This window comes from Strix aluco, chromosome 10 (assembly GCF_031877795.1).
Source record: "Strix aluco isolate bStrAlu1 chromosome 10, bStrAlu1.hap1, whole genome shotgun sequence".
NCBI classification, from domain to species: domain Eukaryota; kingdom Metazoa; phylum Chordata; class Aves; order Strigiformes; family Strigidae; genus Strix; species Strix aluco.
The window spans coordinates 21638553-21654145 of NC_133940.1; the positions used below are offsets into that span (position 1 = coordinate 21638553).

The 15593-nt window shown below is 41.4% G+C and overlaps 1 protein-coding gene and 1 long non-coding RNA gene across 4 annotated transcripts in view; both read right to left on the reverse strand.

The window, feature by feature from the left end:
- The window catches only part of FGF13 (fibroblast growth factor 13), a 277313-nt gene that overhangs the window by 232067 nt on the left and 29653 nt on the right, over positions 1 to 15593 (reverse strand). The window lies entirely within an intron of this gene.
- On the reverse strand, positions 13224 to 15389 carry LOC141927604 (uncharacterized). The gene is made up of 3 exons (XR_012624535.1): positions 15265 to 15389; positions 14658 to 14862; positions 13224 to 13918 (listed from the first exon to the last, which is right to left on the reverse strand). It is a non-coding gene; the product is annotated as an uncharacterized LOC141927604 (long non-coding RNA).

Below are 15593 nucleotides of genomic sequence, written 5' to 3' on the forward strand. Positions count from 1 at the left end.
CAGGTGACAAACAGAGTCAGCAACAGTCCACTCAGGCTGAGAGATGTCTCTAGCCAATCTTTGCATCCCTCTGATGCAGGGAAGTACCATCTGAACACCACTTTCATACTGTCTTCAAAACCTTCAACATCCATAAGCAGGGCATAAAAAATGCAGGAGATATTCTTAAATCAAGGCATGAAATGCAAACGCCACCATGAAACATACCGTCTTCTTGTAAGGGCAAGTACCCCCCTCCTGCAAAGAAACACACTCTGGCTGCAGGTCTCAGCACCAAGGTTTAGCTCAACTTCCAAACAGAACAAGCTAGAATAGGGCAACTTTGTGGGCTACTGTTCCATCAAACAGGTCAGTTCTGTTCTCCTGAAGTCAGATGAGTTACACAGTCAAACCAACCCACCTGGGTTTTCATTTTTGGCTTTGTTTTCACTATGGAGTACAAATCACCAATATTTTGAAGGATCCGCTATGAAAGAGGTACCATTTTAATACCTCTATGAAGGAAAAACAGAACAAGAGCATATGTGACTTTAGTTTTCCCTGGCTTGGACAGTTGCCTCACAGCCGCTGGCCACAGTCACATCTGTGCACAGAGTAACACAAGGCTCAGATGCCAAATAAGCTTGCTCAAGTGAACCACGAGTGGCCACAGAACAGCAGAGAACAGACAATTTGTCTGATGAAAGCCCAAAGACAGCATTGCAGTTACAGAAGGTATCTGAAATACCAGCCCCATTTGGAACACATATTTAATAACTACACAGCATCATCACTGGAAAGAGAACAAGCCTTCTTAACATTTTGTTTCAGAAGGTACACACCTGTATTTCTAAAGAAGTGTGATCTGTTTATTCTACACAGATGTAATTAACATCTATAGAGTGGATAATATCCTTCACATCTGCTTCTGGTTACTAATTTAGCGAATCTTTAAAAATGGAGGCATGCAAACTGGAAAGCCAGACTCATTACCTTTTCAACAAAGACCACCAGTTGATTCCCACCAGGATCTGGCCTTATTAACCTTAGTTTTAAATTACAAAGTCACAGATGTACTCATCAGTTGCTTGATGAAGATTCATTTGCCAAACTCATCTCACAAAAGGAGTAATTAACATGCAGACATTACAGGCTGATGAGTGAAGTTGTTATAATGCAGGACTATGGACAAATAGTGAGGCACCTGTGTATCTGTAACAACTAAAAGCTCTCTCACAAGTTTCAATTAACCATCATAATTGTAAGAAATTAAGTAAAAAGCACTGAACTGCATCAGTCATGGGCCTGTTCTGCACACAATCGGACAAGTAAATTAATGCCTACAAGGGCAGCACTGTTATAGTCATGGTGGTTTAAAGACAGAAAGAAAGTATGTCATTTATTTGACTAATTTATTAGGAAAGATTGGACAAGTCTTTGGCACACAATCCCTTCACCAGATCTGACAAAGCAGAAGCAAACTCCAAGCTAAATACAGGTTAGAGACAATTGCTCTTAATTAACCTAATTATGTTATTCAATTAGGCAACTTTAGGGGAAGGATGGTTAGCACCTGTGGAGAAATCAGGTCATTGAGAGGGAGAGATGAAAGGCTGGCAGCTGTGGAGCAAAGAAGTAGGACCTGAGGAAGAGAAAAGGGTCAGCAGGCAGTGAGCTGAGAAAATAATAGATCACAAAAGGATGTAGACAGCAAGGACATGGGCGTTTCCAGCCATGCTCTGGTTCCAGGAGCTGAGGCTCTCCATTAAATCCAGAGAAAGAGGCTGGACTTGGTCAGCCTGCACCAGCTCTAGAGCTCTCCTGACTACCAAGGACTCTCACACCCATGACAGCCTCTCAACGGGAGATCTGAAGACAGGCAGTGTGAAAATCCCTGAGAAATTCCAGAGAAACATCCTGGGATCAGCTCGGGTGTGCAAATCCACCTGGAAGCTGGTGTTGATGCGCAGCACAGCAGCCTGCCTGTAAAGCCAAGCTCCAAATTAATGTCAGGGCACGGCTGCTATGGGACCCATGAAGCAGTGAATGGCTGGAGACATTCCTCCCCAAGGCACCACTTTCCTCTCCTTTCTTGTGCCAGATGCCTGTCTCAGTCTGTAGGAGCTACTTGCCCCAAAGCCTTTTTATTCTATATTCTTGAGCATTTGAAGGACCAGAGACAGCACATGATATACAGGACAAGAAACCCATTGGTATCCTTACCAAGTGGTGTCACAGACACACAGAGACCCTGTTGAGCAGCAGGTCTGATGCAGTGCTGGAAAACTTGGTATTTTGATGTAGGAGGGTTGGTTTGAGTAGAAATTTTAAACTACATCTCTCTACTTTAATAAGTACAACAGTACCTGTGTTGCTTTGTTTTCCTGGCACCTTTAGGGGTATATCTGCACTGCACCACACATCGCACTGCAGAATGCTGCAGGCAAGTGCCAGCTCCTCGCAAAATGGGAACCGTATATTCAAGTCGGAGGAATGGCTAAGCGACGGGACACAGCAGCGAGCTGACAGACACGCAGCCTCCAGGTCCTGAGGCAGTGACTCTGCACAGAGCTGCGTTTTGCCATGCAGATGTACCAGCCTGTTCACAGCTGGAGTCACAAATGCACACATCCTGGTGTGCACTGCAGATGCTCCCTCCCCCTTCTACAGAGGGTACTTCAGCATCATGTGGTCTGGGTAGGTCCTGTACACTGGCAGGCCTTTCTCGGCATATCATTCTTCAAAATCCAAATTCACTGGTATAAAGCAACAAAAAACACAGAAATGTTGATTTTTGTAGTAAGAACAAAGTTACTTACGAAAAAAGTGAAAGCTGTGTGTGTAGGAGGGTCTCCTCTCAACGACAACAGTTTAATACATCTCCAGGTTCTTGGTCTTTCTCAATTTTCTGTCTTACAACTGTCATTTAACAACTCACAGGCATTTGCTGAGGAGTAGTTCATCTCCAGACACTCTCCTTCCCCCTGTTTGTTTTCCTTGCAGCCACCTAATAGTCAAAAGCACTACACACATGCAAGAAACATCCAATAACCAAGTCAACACAGTGTATTTACAGAGCAGGTCCATCATGGAGGCATTACTGAGGACTGACGGATTTAGCCTGAGCATATTTACCAGGAACAGAAAAAATAAAAACTTGGACAAGTAAAACGCACTAGATCACTGAAGCCCGAGGACAAAAGAAAACCCCACAATCATTATACAATGGTGATAGTACTGGAAAAGAAAATAAATGCCCTTGTAAGGTATAGTAAACTAATCCCTCCAATGAAAAGCACTAAGATTTCATGCTACGATTCTTCAGCAGCAAAGCTTTTCTACACATATTCAGGGACAGAGAGATGCTATTTTGAAAGATGCCCAGAAGTGTTTTCAGGAGACACAAAAAAAAAATAAAAAAAAAATTCAGTGACGAGAAGTAACTGTATAATCCTGAGTATGTATTGCCCGTCTGAATGTCAGCAGTTAAATGCGCAATTCTCCTCTGATGTCTTGCTTTCAAGATTGCCTACCTGCTCAGTGCTCAAACTACAAATTTTGTTCAGCTAATCCTGATCTGTTGAGAAGTTTTATCAGTATCTCACTATTTAACAGCAACACTGCTACATGAAAACACAACCAAAAAATGAACAGTTGGAGTGGTATGTAGATAGATTTCCTTTTATAACCACCAATATAAGGAACAAAGACAGTTTGAGGACGCATATGGTCCTTGAAAAGTTTTTCCACTGAAATGAGAAGGACCAGGTTGTGCAGACCTTATTATTAATGAGAAAAATTTACTTAGCTAAGCAGCCTGGAAAATCTAGTCTTTCGGGGATCTACTTTCAGTGTGAAAGCACTGCAGTGGAGCCTGTACACATGAACAAAAGAACCCCTGAAATATTAAATAGCTACCATTCAATTAAGGAAAGCTTTCACACATTACATGTTTTACACCAAAAAAAGGACTTAATGGTTTTGAAGACAGCTCCCAGTATCTAGTGGCTCTACAAGTGCAGGAATACACTCCACCATCCCTTTTGTTCTGTACCAGAGCACTGAGTATTTGTTCAGTCAACATATGGATATAACGACTTAGAGAGTACCCTGACCATAGAAACACATGCATCTCCAGTTTAAAAAAACAAAACAAAAAAAACAACCAAACACCAAAAGCACAGAAACCTTCAGAAGTACAGGTATTACATTTTGGCAGCAATTAAAAAGCAAGGAACTTATAAGTTAGGATAACAGTCAACTACAATAAACCTATTCTGGCCAGCTCTTCACCTTTATGAAGATAAAAAGGTTGAAAGATAATCTGATCAGAAGGGTTTCATTTACATCATCCTGTTAGTCTCAGGCAGAGGGCATGGTGTGCAATAATCTTTTGGGCTTTGGATAAGTACTCTTTAAAATGCCATTTCTGATAGGTTATGTAGAGCATCATAGAGTTTTTTATTATTACTACTTCAGATCAGACAATACTAATAAACCATCTCACCATACCCCCTGTATACTACTGCCTATTTACCCAGTTCCTCCTTGAAGAAGCCCATTAACTTGGATTAAGGACGAACCACAGAAGATTAGAGATGAAGGATTTCCACACTGAACAAACAGACTGAACAGCACCCAGCTGTGACACTCCTTCCCCAGAGGTTGGGCCCTCAGCCAGACATACTGGCCATGCCACCTTAGATAGGGGATGGCAGGGCCAGCTCAAACCTGGGCCAAGCTGTGGCCACAGAGGACCATTTGGTACCACCGATATTCGGTACCACCCATCATCCTCCCTCTGGTGATTAAGAAGGTGAATAAAATTCCCCAGAATACCCACTACCCACAGCAGTACCCCAACACAACATTTCGTGCACCACAGCCACAGATTTGTGAACTGCCCTGAACATCACATCCATACCCCAATTTTATTCTCACCCATGTTTCCCAGAAGTAGCCAGTACCCTTAAGATGAGTCACTGCTGCCTGGAGTGTGGCAGAGGAAGATTCGTAAATACTGATGCAGGAAAAATAAACTTTTAGTGGAGGAGTGGGTCCTGCCTATGATGCCCCAGGAGCCTCAGTGCCATCAACACTTTGTGGTGTCAAACCATAATTTAAAGGCTAAATTTTATACCAGCTCACAGGCCCTGTCTGTGCCAGTCAAGGCCTCCCATCCTCAATTTCAGTCTATTAATACCACAAGAAATCAAGTTCATCCTTTTGCCTCATCACCACTTCTAGAAAGGACTCATACTCACTCTACAAGATGCTCCTCCTGATGAGGCTGTGAGACAAGGCGCTCTTCACATGTCAGGAAAGCACAAACTCCCCCACCTCTAAAATTCAGAGTCCAGCACCAGCCAGCAGGATTTGTGTTCTGAAGTGATAGATTTTCAAAAGAGACATGGGTTTGTGATTCAGAAGAGCCTTCTAATAAAGGACTGTACGGATCATAGCTATTTCCATTTAGTGTTTTTCTAAAGAGCAAAAAAAAAAAAAAAAAAATTCTTGACAAATTCTGGTTTTTAAATAACCTAGAGTAGGGGAAAAAAAATAATCACAACCAATTCATCTATTTGCAAGGAGAAGCCTTCCAGTAACCACCTCCTTCATAAAGGAGAGAAAATACATAAAAGTTCTGCTCTACCCACTATAATTCAAGTTTTTTTACCACAGAGGCCAGCAGCAGACAGCAAGAGCTGAGCTCAGTAAGTCACTAACTGATTATCTCCCCTAGAGAATAATGCAGCTTTCATATCAAGAACACACAGTTATAGGTCTCTGAAAGAAATTGTTCAGAAATACAATTAGCAGATATTGTAACTGAACAAATATGTCTCATGGAAATGAAGGACATGAAACTTATTTACCAGTGCCTGACTTGCCTCTCTTATTGATCACATCTCATACAAGCTTAAACCACTGCAGTTGGACAAACTCAACCTAGAACTATAGGGACATTCAAGTCATCAAACACGGGGCCACCAAAGTTTGTACCCAGCCCAACCTTATGGACAGAAAGACAAAGCTGCTTGCATATTTTTAATTCAATATCAGCTATTCAAGATGTTGTATTGATATTCAAACAATTCTCACTGGTATTCAAGTTATCTACAATTTGTTATATCACCCCAACTGAGAGAAGAGTGAACTGCAGCTCGGGGTGTCAGGAGATGGTAACAGACTGAAGAAAGCCTGTATGGACCCTTAGAGCAGGCTGTCTGCCCTTTCACTGTATAGAAGCATATGCATAAGGAGTCTAGGCTCTTTTAAGCTGTGAGCCTGAAGGTACACCCCATGAAAATGCCTTCAGGCACCAAACCTGTGTGCATGCATGATTTATTTTTTTTGCATGAATGAGTAGTTTCAACACCTCTGGTGTTTGCCAAAGAATCAAAGCATTAAAAATTAAAGCAAACTGACTACTCTCGTTCCACAGCAAAACAGCACAAACACGTGTCATCACTCATCTCTGCGGTTACCGGGCATTGAATAAACCTCCATTGGTTCTAAAAGCAAGGACCAGCAGACCAAGGAGAAAAATATCACAGGTAGTACAATTGAAACAAAAGTAAAAAATTGGCATTTAAATGCCTCCAATCTCATATGAAAAACTACTTCTTACAGTAATCAATAGGTGTCATGTCCCCTCAAATTGGCAATTTTCCGCATGACCAAACAGGATTATTGTTGCCCACTAGAAACCAAATACCACCCGTGCATCAGCATTTCAGGGCAAGCCTCACTCTGAAACATTTACCTCTCCATGCTGAAAGTCTTTGAGGTTTTTAAAACCACAGACAGATTAATAAAATTGAACCCAGGATGAAGAGGGACTAAAACAGCTCTTTTTTTCCAAAGCTAATGGCAAAAATCAAACCAATTAAAATCATGATCTGAGTCAGTTTTAGTCGATTGTTAGCACCTCAGGCAAAATACTGCTAGAGCAGAGTTGCAGTTGGTTTCCAATTTAGCTGTCAGTATGATAAGGGAATAGTCTGGAAGAGATGGAGGAAGGCATTAATAGAAGCAAAGACAAGAGAGCTTGGTCCACACCATGGGCACAGGGTTTGCATCAACTTCCCACGCCTACCTGACAGCAAGCCTGGCCCAGAGCTAGAAGAAAAGCAGGAGGAAAAGAGGAAAACTTAAAGGGATGCCAAAAATAAAGGTGCATAGACACACAACCAATTGAGATTTTTTTAAAAAAAACAATGTAAGCCAAACGTTCTCAGGAGAAATGTTTTCAATGAGCATGTGACAAAAACACCTTGCACAGAGCACTACAGATGTTTTGTGGAAAGCAAGTCCTCTCGCCTAACCAAGCAGAGCTGGCATGCTGAGAACATTAACACCAAAGCAAACAGAAATATCCCACTAGATTGGCAAGTGCCACATCAAGCCGTGGGATGAGCCTACCAACGACACACTACATATCTATATGCTATCTACATTACAGAATCACCTCAGCTGCCTTCATTCAGGACAATAAAACGTAGTCAGTGTGACAACAGCAATATTTGCAAGGGGCTGGAGGATAAAATGCAATAACTACATCAATACCAAGAAATTAATATTGCCCAAGGCGGTGTGCTTATTTTACAAGATACCTTGCAACAAGAGCAGCATGCCAGTCACATCAACAGCACAGATACATCAGCCACAGGGCACTTAGCCAGCCAGGCTGGACCACCAAGTAATACAGAAAAAAAAGTTCAGCAGGATGCTGTTCTGAACACCCCTGACAGGAGCAGTCAAATCTAAAAAAACCCCAAAAGATCAAACAACAACAACAAAAATCCCCACAGGACAGAAGCTAAAAATAAGATTTGGCAATACTGCTTTTCATCAGCTCTTCCTCTGGGCCTGAAAGGAAAGAGCTAGTAGCAAGCGATACCTACCATCACTTTGGATTCAGGATCACAAACAACTCATCAATTCCCAATAGTTCGTATGCAGCTTGAGCAAAGATATTATTTTTCTGGGAAGGAAGGGCAAGAAACTATTACAACTCTAAAAATATCATGGAGTGACGACCTGGAAGGCTGGGTCCTTAACAGAAGCTGATTTTCCTGCCTCTTCTCACGCACATGTGCTTGCTCTGGCAGTGCAAGCAGCCGTTGCCCTGCCCAGCAGCAGATGTGCTGTGTGAGCTGTGCGTTGAGACACTGTGGGTAGGACCAACTGTCCAATTTGGGGATAAGGGAGGAACTTTTCTTTGCAGGAAACTGGCAAGGTGCCCACTCCCTTTTTGCTGTACCCTCCAGCGCTTTAGGCTGATCAAAAGTAGATCCTTATGACCTACGAGGCCGTTACAAAAGCACAAGAAGGATTGACATGTTTGTCATCCCACCTCAACTTGTGGACAGCATCCCACAGAGGAAGAGAAACTGAAAAAGGGGACCGGTTTCCAAAGGTAGCCAAGGTGCAGGAAATAATTAGTGACCCATATTAGTCTACTGAAAAAGAGGTGGACAACAATGAGTCTTTGCAGTTTGAGGTTCCCTTGAGACATACACTTAACCTCTCTTCCAGATGAAGGGAAAAGGATCAAGACACAACCTGTTTCCTGTAGCACAGGCTGAAAAAAGACTAACCTGAGTACAAGCAAAGAGGAGTGTTTAATACCACAGCACCCAGAGAAAAGCCTGTTATTGCAGAAGATGGGAACTTAGCTACCACCACGCCACATCAAAAGAAAGCTCATGAAGTTTCAATCTTCTACTTTAAAATCAACCCCACGCTTTTCTCATATGCCTGCATGTCCTGATCAATTAGCTTACGTCAAAGTCTTGTTACACACACACGGAGTTTTAATTGATTTACTCAAGTCAGTGAGCAAGGAATAATTACATCTTGGAAAATAAAGCTGGGCAGACTAGGGCAGCCCGCTTCATTGCTATGAGACTTAAAAGTTCAAAACAAAGGCAGATCTGGTTTCATCCCACAGTTCGATTGTAAGCTTCAAACTGTCTGGCGCTCTGAGACGCTGTGTTAGCTGGGCCTAATCATCAGCCAACCCACTGATTTTTCATATCAGTGCAGCCAGGGTATTAAGCCTAAAAGTACAGTCATGTTCCATATAAAGATATTGTTTATCTAGCAATAAACTTACACTAATCATAGTAGTATTAGATTGAATTTATAAAGCGTGCGCTGTTCTCTCTACATGGTAAAACACAGAGACATCCTACAGCATAGTGCAAACCTGAATACTGATTAGAAAATGCACATAGAACTAACATTTCCGTACTTTGGGGTGGTGTTAGACAGACAGGGTCAAAAATTGATGCCACCATCTTTTAAAGACTATTCACACCATATGTATCAAGGTATTGACCAACCTTCAAGACCTTTGAGTCAATAATTCTTGTGCTTGTGGATAAAGGCAACACATAAATAAGGAAGAGACAAAAGATTAAGAGAATGGAGTAGACTGAATTACACACTTTTGATACAAGAGTTCCCAAAGCCAAATTTTACCATAATACAGTGGAACTGGAAAAGCAGCAGCTGCCTCCAAGGCCATCCAGCATAGTACACTGTAAAATTTCATGGCACACTGTTTCAGTTGCAGCATCTTCCAGGTGATCTTTGAAGATGCAAACTCAACACAGGATTCTACTACCTTTTATTCACCAGCAGGGTTTTCTGCTGATTTGCAAGATCGAATTTCAGGAGCCAAATCTATTTCTCTTATATACTTCAGTCTCTATTAAAATCACTGGAACTATCATGGCAATTTGTCCCCCACACACAAATCCCGTATCACAGAATCAAGCCTCAATACCAAATTTACAGTTTATTCTAGCTATCTTAGGGCTTATTTTAAAACACAACATTGATTCAACACAAAGGTACCATGCTTTCTAAAGAAAACAAATAAAAAGAGACCAAACATTCTAAATATTCATCCTTCATTCATCACAACGGTCAGCACCATGAAATGCAAACCATATCACACTCCCACTGAGGATATTACTCAGCAAGACTGATACTGAGCAGCACAAACCGTGTTTCAATCTAACCTGACAAGACATTACTGGTTCAAGTTCTGTTCTTTATAAGGTGTCACCTTAATAAACACAGATAAGCTATCAAAGTCTTTTACCTGTAAAGTTATTCAAACATGTATCCCATGCAGAGTGAGAGCTTAAAATGTTTAAAGCAGCAATAAAAACAGTAATTAGAGATCCTACCAAGGAGGCCAAAGTGCTTTAAGAAAAGACATATAAAAGAATAGGGTAAGTGTTACTCATTGAGTGTAAGAACTTGCTGGTGAATTAACAGCAACAATTTTAACAACTTTGTGAAAGAAGAGTAATGCATTATCTTCTCCTCTTAGTGATAGAGGTACTACCTTGACAAACAGCTCATTCATACACATTTGAAGGAGAGGGATGAAAGTGTGCTATGTTTTGTTGATTTCTTCTATAAGCCTTTTGTCACTCACTCAGTCTTCCTCATACACAGTCAATTGCTCCTTCTGAAATACATTTACTGTAAGAATTTGTGATACTGGAACATGACATGACAGCAATACGTGACGCTCACTGATATGGGGCCCAAACCAGAGCGCTAAGAGTTTTCAGGGAAATGAAAAGTAGAGATGCTCAGCACCTTGCAGGACAGGTTGTCAAGGTTTTTTGCAGTGTTTTAGGTTGTCAAACCTGTGTGCTTTCACTACAGCCTGGTATTACAGCTGAGTTTCAAAGACTAGGCTGTTGGGGACTCTTCACATTCAGTACTGCTACAGAAGACAACCCCACTTATGCCATTAGAAACTACAAGTGCCTAAATTTTCTTTCAAGATGCTTTATCAGTGAAAGAAAGATTTGGCCTCCAAATCCCAAATAATTATATCTGATAATTATTCAGTTAAGTCTGGTAGAAGTGCACACCTTGAATTCAATGGAAATCTGTATGCGCACTGGGCTACACGTTACCTTCAACACACCAGGAAATATATTCACCCTATCTTGACAGACTTCCCCAGCTTTAGAAAAAAAATCAAGTAGTAATTTCAGACTTCACTTTTGCGAGTCACAAGGCTCACTGACACTGGTGCAACTTGTGGGCTTCCACAGGGCTGGTTATTAGGGTAGCACTTGTCTCAACCTGGAGCAAGTCTAGGATAGATTTTTTTTTTTATTTTATTTTAAGGGTAAATGGAGAGCCAGACTCTGGGAAAGACAAACATAGGAAGAAGATTATTTGAAGACTATGTTTAAAGAAATGGTTTCATTCTTGAGTGTTTGAACCAATACATATTTTAATAAGCAACAAAAAGATACTCCCAGTTTAGTACATTGAAGAGGTGAAAAACCAGACTAGATGAGAGAAGGTTTTTTTGGATCTTTGAGCTCTGACTGACCAGACCATTACACACCACATAGAGCTGGGTCTCCCCTCTTCTACTGTCAATGTAGCTATTTAACAATTGAGTTATTTGTTTTTACTGTGTAAGCCCAGTTCTGTCTCTCTTGATCAGAAGTTCAGCCTCTCCTGCCACTTTACAATTTGGGTGCTTTTCTGTCAATCTGCAAAACACCCAACTGGTGGAAAAGCTACTTAGGCAATCAGCCCTGCGAGTTAATCCGGTATGCAAAGATATTTTTTACATGCTCAGTATTTGCAACAGCTTCAGTGGCTCAAATGCTAATGGTTTTGCCAGCTCCTTCCAACAGCGATGATAAACCCATACCTTTGGTCCTCTTATGAGAAGCCCTGGAGTTGCAGCAAATTCATAAGCTCGTTTTCCTCCTTGTGCCTTTCTATCTCCATCTCTGTGTCATTACTAACTTCATCTCTCCCTTGACCCTGGTTTCACTGAAGCTCTTTCCACTGATCACTTCCTGCCTCAACTACCCCCAACGCTTCTTTTCTGGTCTTCATAAATCTACACTCTGCAGTGAGAAAATACATAGCTAGGCTATTATTACACTCCTGGAAACAGTAATAAATTATGCCCATAATATCCCCTCTTCCATTACATTTTTCAGCTTCCTCATGCTCTCCAGAGCCTTTTCAAAGCTAATTTTCTATCGGTGAAAGTTTCATAGGATTTCCTTTCCCCTGCCACTCCATCACACTTTCTCCCCCTTGCATTCTCATCCCAGCATCTCTTATTCCTTCCAAAAATCGCAAAGCAATTGAAAGCTCATCCTTCACCATACTATGTGCAGTGAAATAAAAACAAGACACTTTCAGTCCGAAAGACACATATACAAATCCTCCCTGCCTCACTACAAAGCTTCCTGCCATCCTCCACACCACTGACTTAAAATCGTGCTCTTTTTCTTTTTAAACTCGTATATTCCAAAAATCTATTCCTAACATTGTTCAGAAGTGCCTAAGCAATTTCTCTGATCATACTCAAAAGTCTTGCAAAACATCCCAGTTTTCACTGGAGGACTTCTCAGATCAAGGGTGGAACAAGGACACAGATGGAAAACCTGGCAGGTCTTTTTCCTTAAAATAATTCTGGTATGCCTCTTTTTTTCTGCGAGGCTTCAAAGAAGTTTTGCTTATGTCCCAGTGGGGGAACAAATACAAATGTTTAAACCCTGAAAGTTGCCATGAAACAGAATTGACAATTTTCACAGATCTGCATAATCTTGGTCTCCTCTACATTTATTACTGCCACTTAATTAAAGCATCCTAAACAAGGTCTACTGTTCTTAAATGTATTACTAGGAAAAAGTACAATTTTACCTTCCTCCTGTCTTCTCTGCTGTTCTCTCCTTGTATATGAATTACTTCATGCATATTCACAAAGCTTTCACTCCTTTCCATTGCCCCCTTGGATACCCTATATGGAAAGACTATTATTTATATCAGTTTGTTACTCCCAACATCCCAGAAATCATGTGACAGAAATTCCTCCCAAAGACAACTATAAAAACAAAGCCTGAAAACTGGTTTCTGCACTGATATTTTGAAAAGAGGAAAACCAACCCTAAGACAAACAAAACCCAAAACCCCTCTTCCAGCCAAAGAAACAGCTTCCCAGTGGCCAAATAACAGAAGCCTGTAAGCTCAACAGGCCAGATACCAACCGAACTCCAACATTAAAATAGACTTATTGCTTTATCAGCCTCCCTGGCGCTGGAGTGGAACAGAAACAAGTCACACATCATCCCAGAATCTTTTCTCAGCTTCTGGGACTGGCATCACAGCCTTTCTGCTACTGTAGCCTTCCCATTAGGTGACCAAGAAAAGACTTGCTATATGAACCCTTTTGACTTATTTCACTTTTACCACCTTTTATTGACTTCCACCAAATAAATAAATAAAAAATAACATCCTTTTTTTTTCAGAAAGCAAACCACAGGACAGAGGGGGAGGAAAAGAAAAGAAGAGCAGCAAAGGAAAGTCGTTCCAGTTCTCCTTGCCCAATCACTTGAAAACAGTTAGCTATTTTTGGCAAGCTCTGAACGTTCAGTCACTGGTATGCAAGATGAGAAGCAAACGTAAAGTAGAGCACATGACAAACCTGCACTGATTGTACATCAGTACGGTTGCAGAGACCTTTCTCCTATTTACAGTCATACACAGAAATATTACTCCAACATCTGCAGCAGGGGGTAGGAGGGAGCACCTGCGCTACATGGTCTCAAACAATTACAAATCATGATTCCCGAGGAAATGCATACGCCTGCAGTTCCCACCAATACTACAACACCCAGAAATACCACCACAGCTTTATTTCACTAGAAAATAGACTTTCACAGTTCCGATATTCCAGATCTGCACCCCATAAGAGGTGACAATGGTGTGCAGTGGCAATCGGCTCCATCGTAGTTTCTTATTCTCTTGCAGCACTTAGAGGAACAAAGTATAAGTGACAGCAGTTCAGAGCACTGTGTATAATTACAATTTAAAAATTTAACATTTTCCAGGCATCACTGTAGCACAGCTTGGGCAGATTGAGCTATAAGAACAAAATAAGAAATTTGTATGTTTATTGAACATAAAAAAATAGCTGTACAGAAATTCACAGCAGATGTAAAATTCAAAGAAAAAATGTTTCTACGTAAGAAATTTGACAGCACATTGACAATGTGTGGAAGTAAATCCAGTCTAAGCTACTTGAACAAACACTGTGGCCAGTACCAGTGAACTACACAGACATGCAAGGAAAAAAAAAAGGTGCCTACCACCTTCTTAGATTTTGGTAACTCCTGAAAAAATGGCTGAAGAAACAAAATCAGAAGAAAGCTCACTCTCCATTTGTGTGTCTTCTAGACAGGTAAGAGAGCGAGGCTGGGCGCGAGCAGATGACGTGCTGCAGATCACTTGGAGCTCATTCTGCAATGTTCCCTTCTCCTACTGGCTGTCTTCCCTATCCCTCTCCTGTTAAGGTTTCCTTTCTGGTTCTTTCATACTTTCTTTCCATTGCATCTTTCTTATTTTATGCAAAAAAACATCCTGCACTTTTTCCCTTCATTTAACAGAAATCAAAAATACTTCTAAAATTTGAGGGAAAGTCATCTCCAACAGAAGAGGAAAAACTCCAAGGATTCAATACACCAAACTGAAAAATAAATCCAGATTAGTGCTAATTACCACTGGATTTGCAAATACAGGCTATGGGGAGGCAGAAAAAAAACTGTTTAGAGCTCCTAAACTTCTATAATTAAACCAAGCATGTGAATAAAACCTTTATGAACCTCCTGGAACTGAAGAGCTTATGGCCATCTCCTCCTCCTTCCACCTGAGGAGCTGAACTCTGAAGTGAAATCAGGGACACAACAGGAATGGCCTCCTTCTTCCAGGAGAAAGAGGGAATTTTCTGACCACAACCCCCATTCCCCATCCCTGCTGCACTGCTGGAGCAGGGGGAGGAGGTACGGGAATGAAGGAGTGAAGTTGAGCCTGGGAAAAAGGAAGGTAGGTAGGGAATGTTTTAGTTTTTGTCTTTATTTCTCACCATCCAACTCTATTTTAATTTTCAATAAATTAATTGTGCCCAAGTCAAGGTTGTTTTGCCCATAACAGTAATTACTAGGTGACCTCCCTGTCTTTACCATCTCGATCCATGAGCTTTTCCATCTCATATTCTCCCCGTGTGCTGTTGAGGAGGGTGAGCGAGAGAGGGGCTGGGGGCGTGTCTGGCAGCTGACCAAGGTCAATCCACCACATGAGTGTTTTCTCTCTTGGCACAGTATGTTTTAAGGGGATGGAGGAGGAAGAAGATTAGAAAAATAATCACACGGGTACCACTACTGCCGATGAAATCCCACATCTGCATTGCCAGCATTAGTTGTTAAAGCTTACACAAACAGGGAGACAGAAGCCCACCGGAGCGGCACAGCAATGCTGCGGGATTCCCTGTGCTGACGTCTAAGAGTGATGAACAGAGGTGAAGTCGTCACTTTTCAACAGCCAGCAAAGACCTGTGGACCACTCAGATCAGGTGAGGATTACACGATGTGTAAGTTTGATCCAATGCCACTAAGACAAAAGAAATTCGTCCTATATTGGGTGGTAACTAAAAGCACATGTATCAAAGATACTGAGCGCTGGTTAAACAATTTATTCTTAAATCAACCAACAGAGCCATATATCAATTATGTCAAGCCTCAGCTGAAAAGCATCTAGAAATT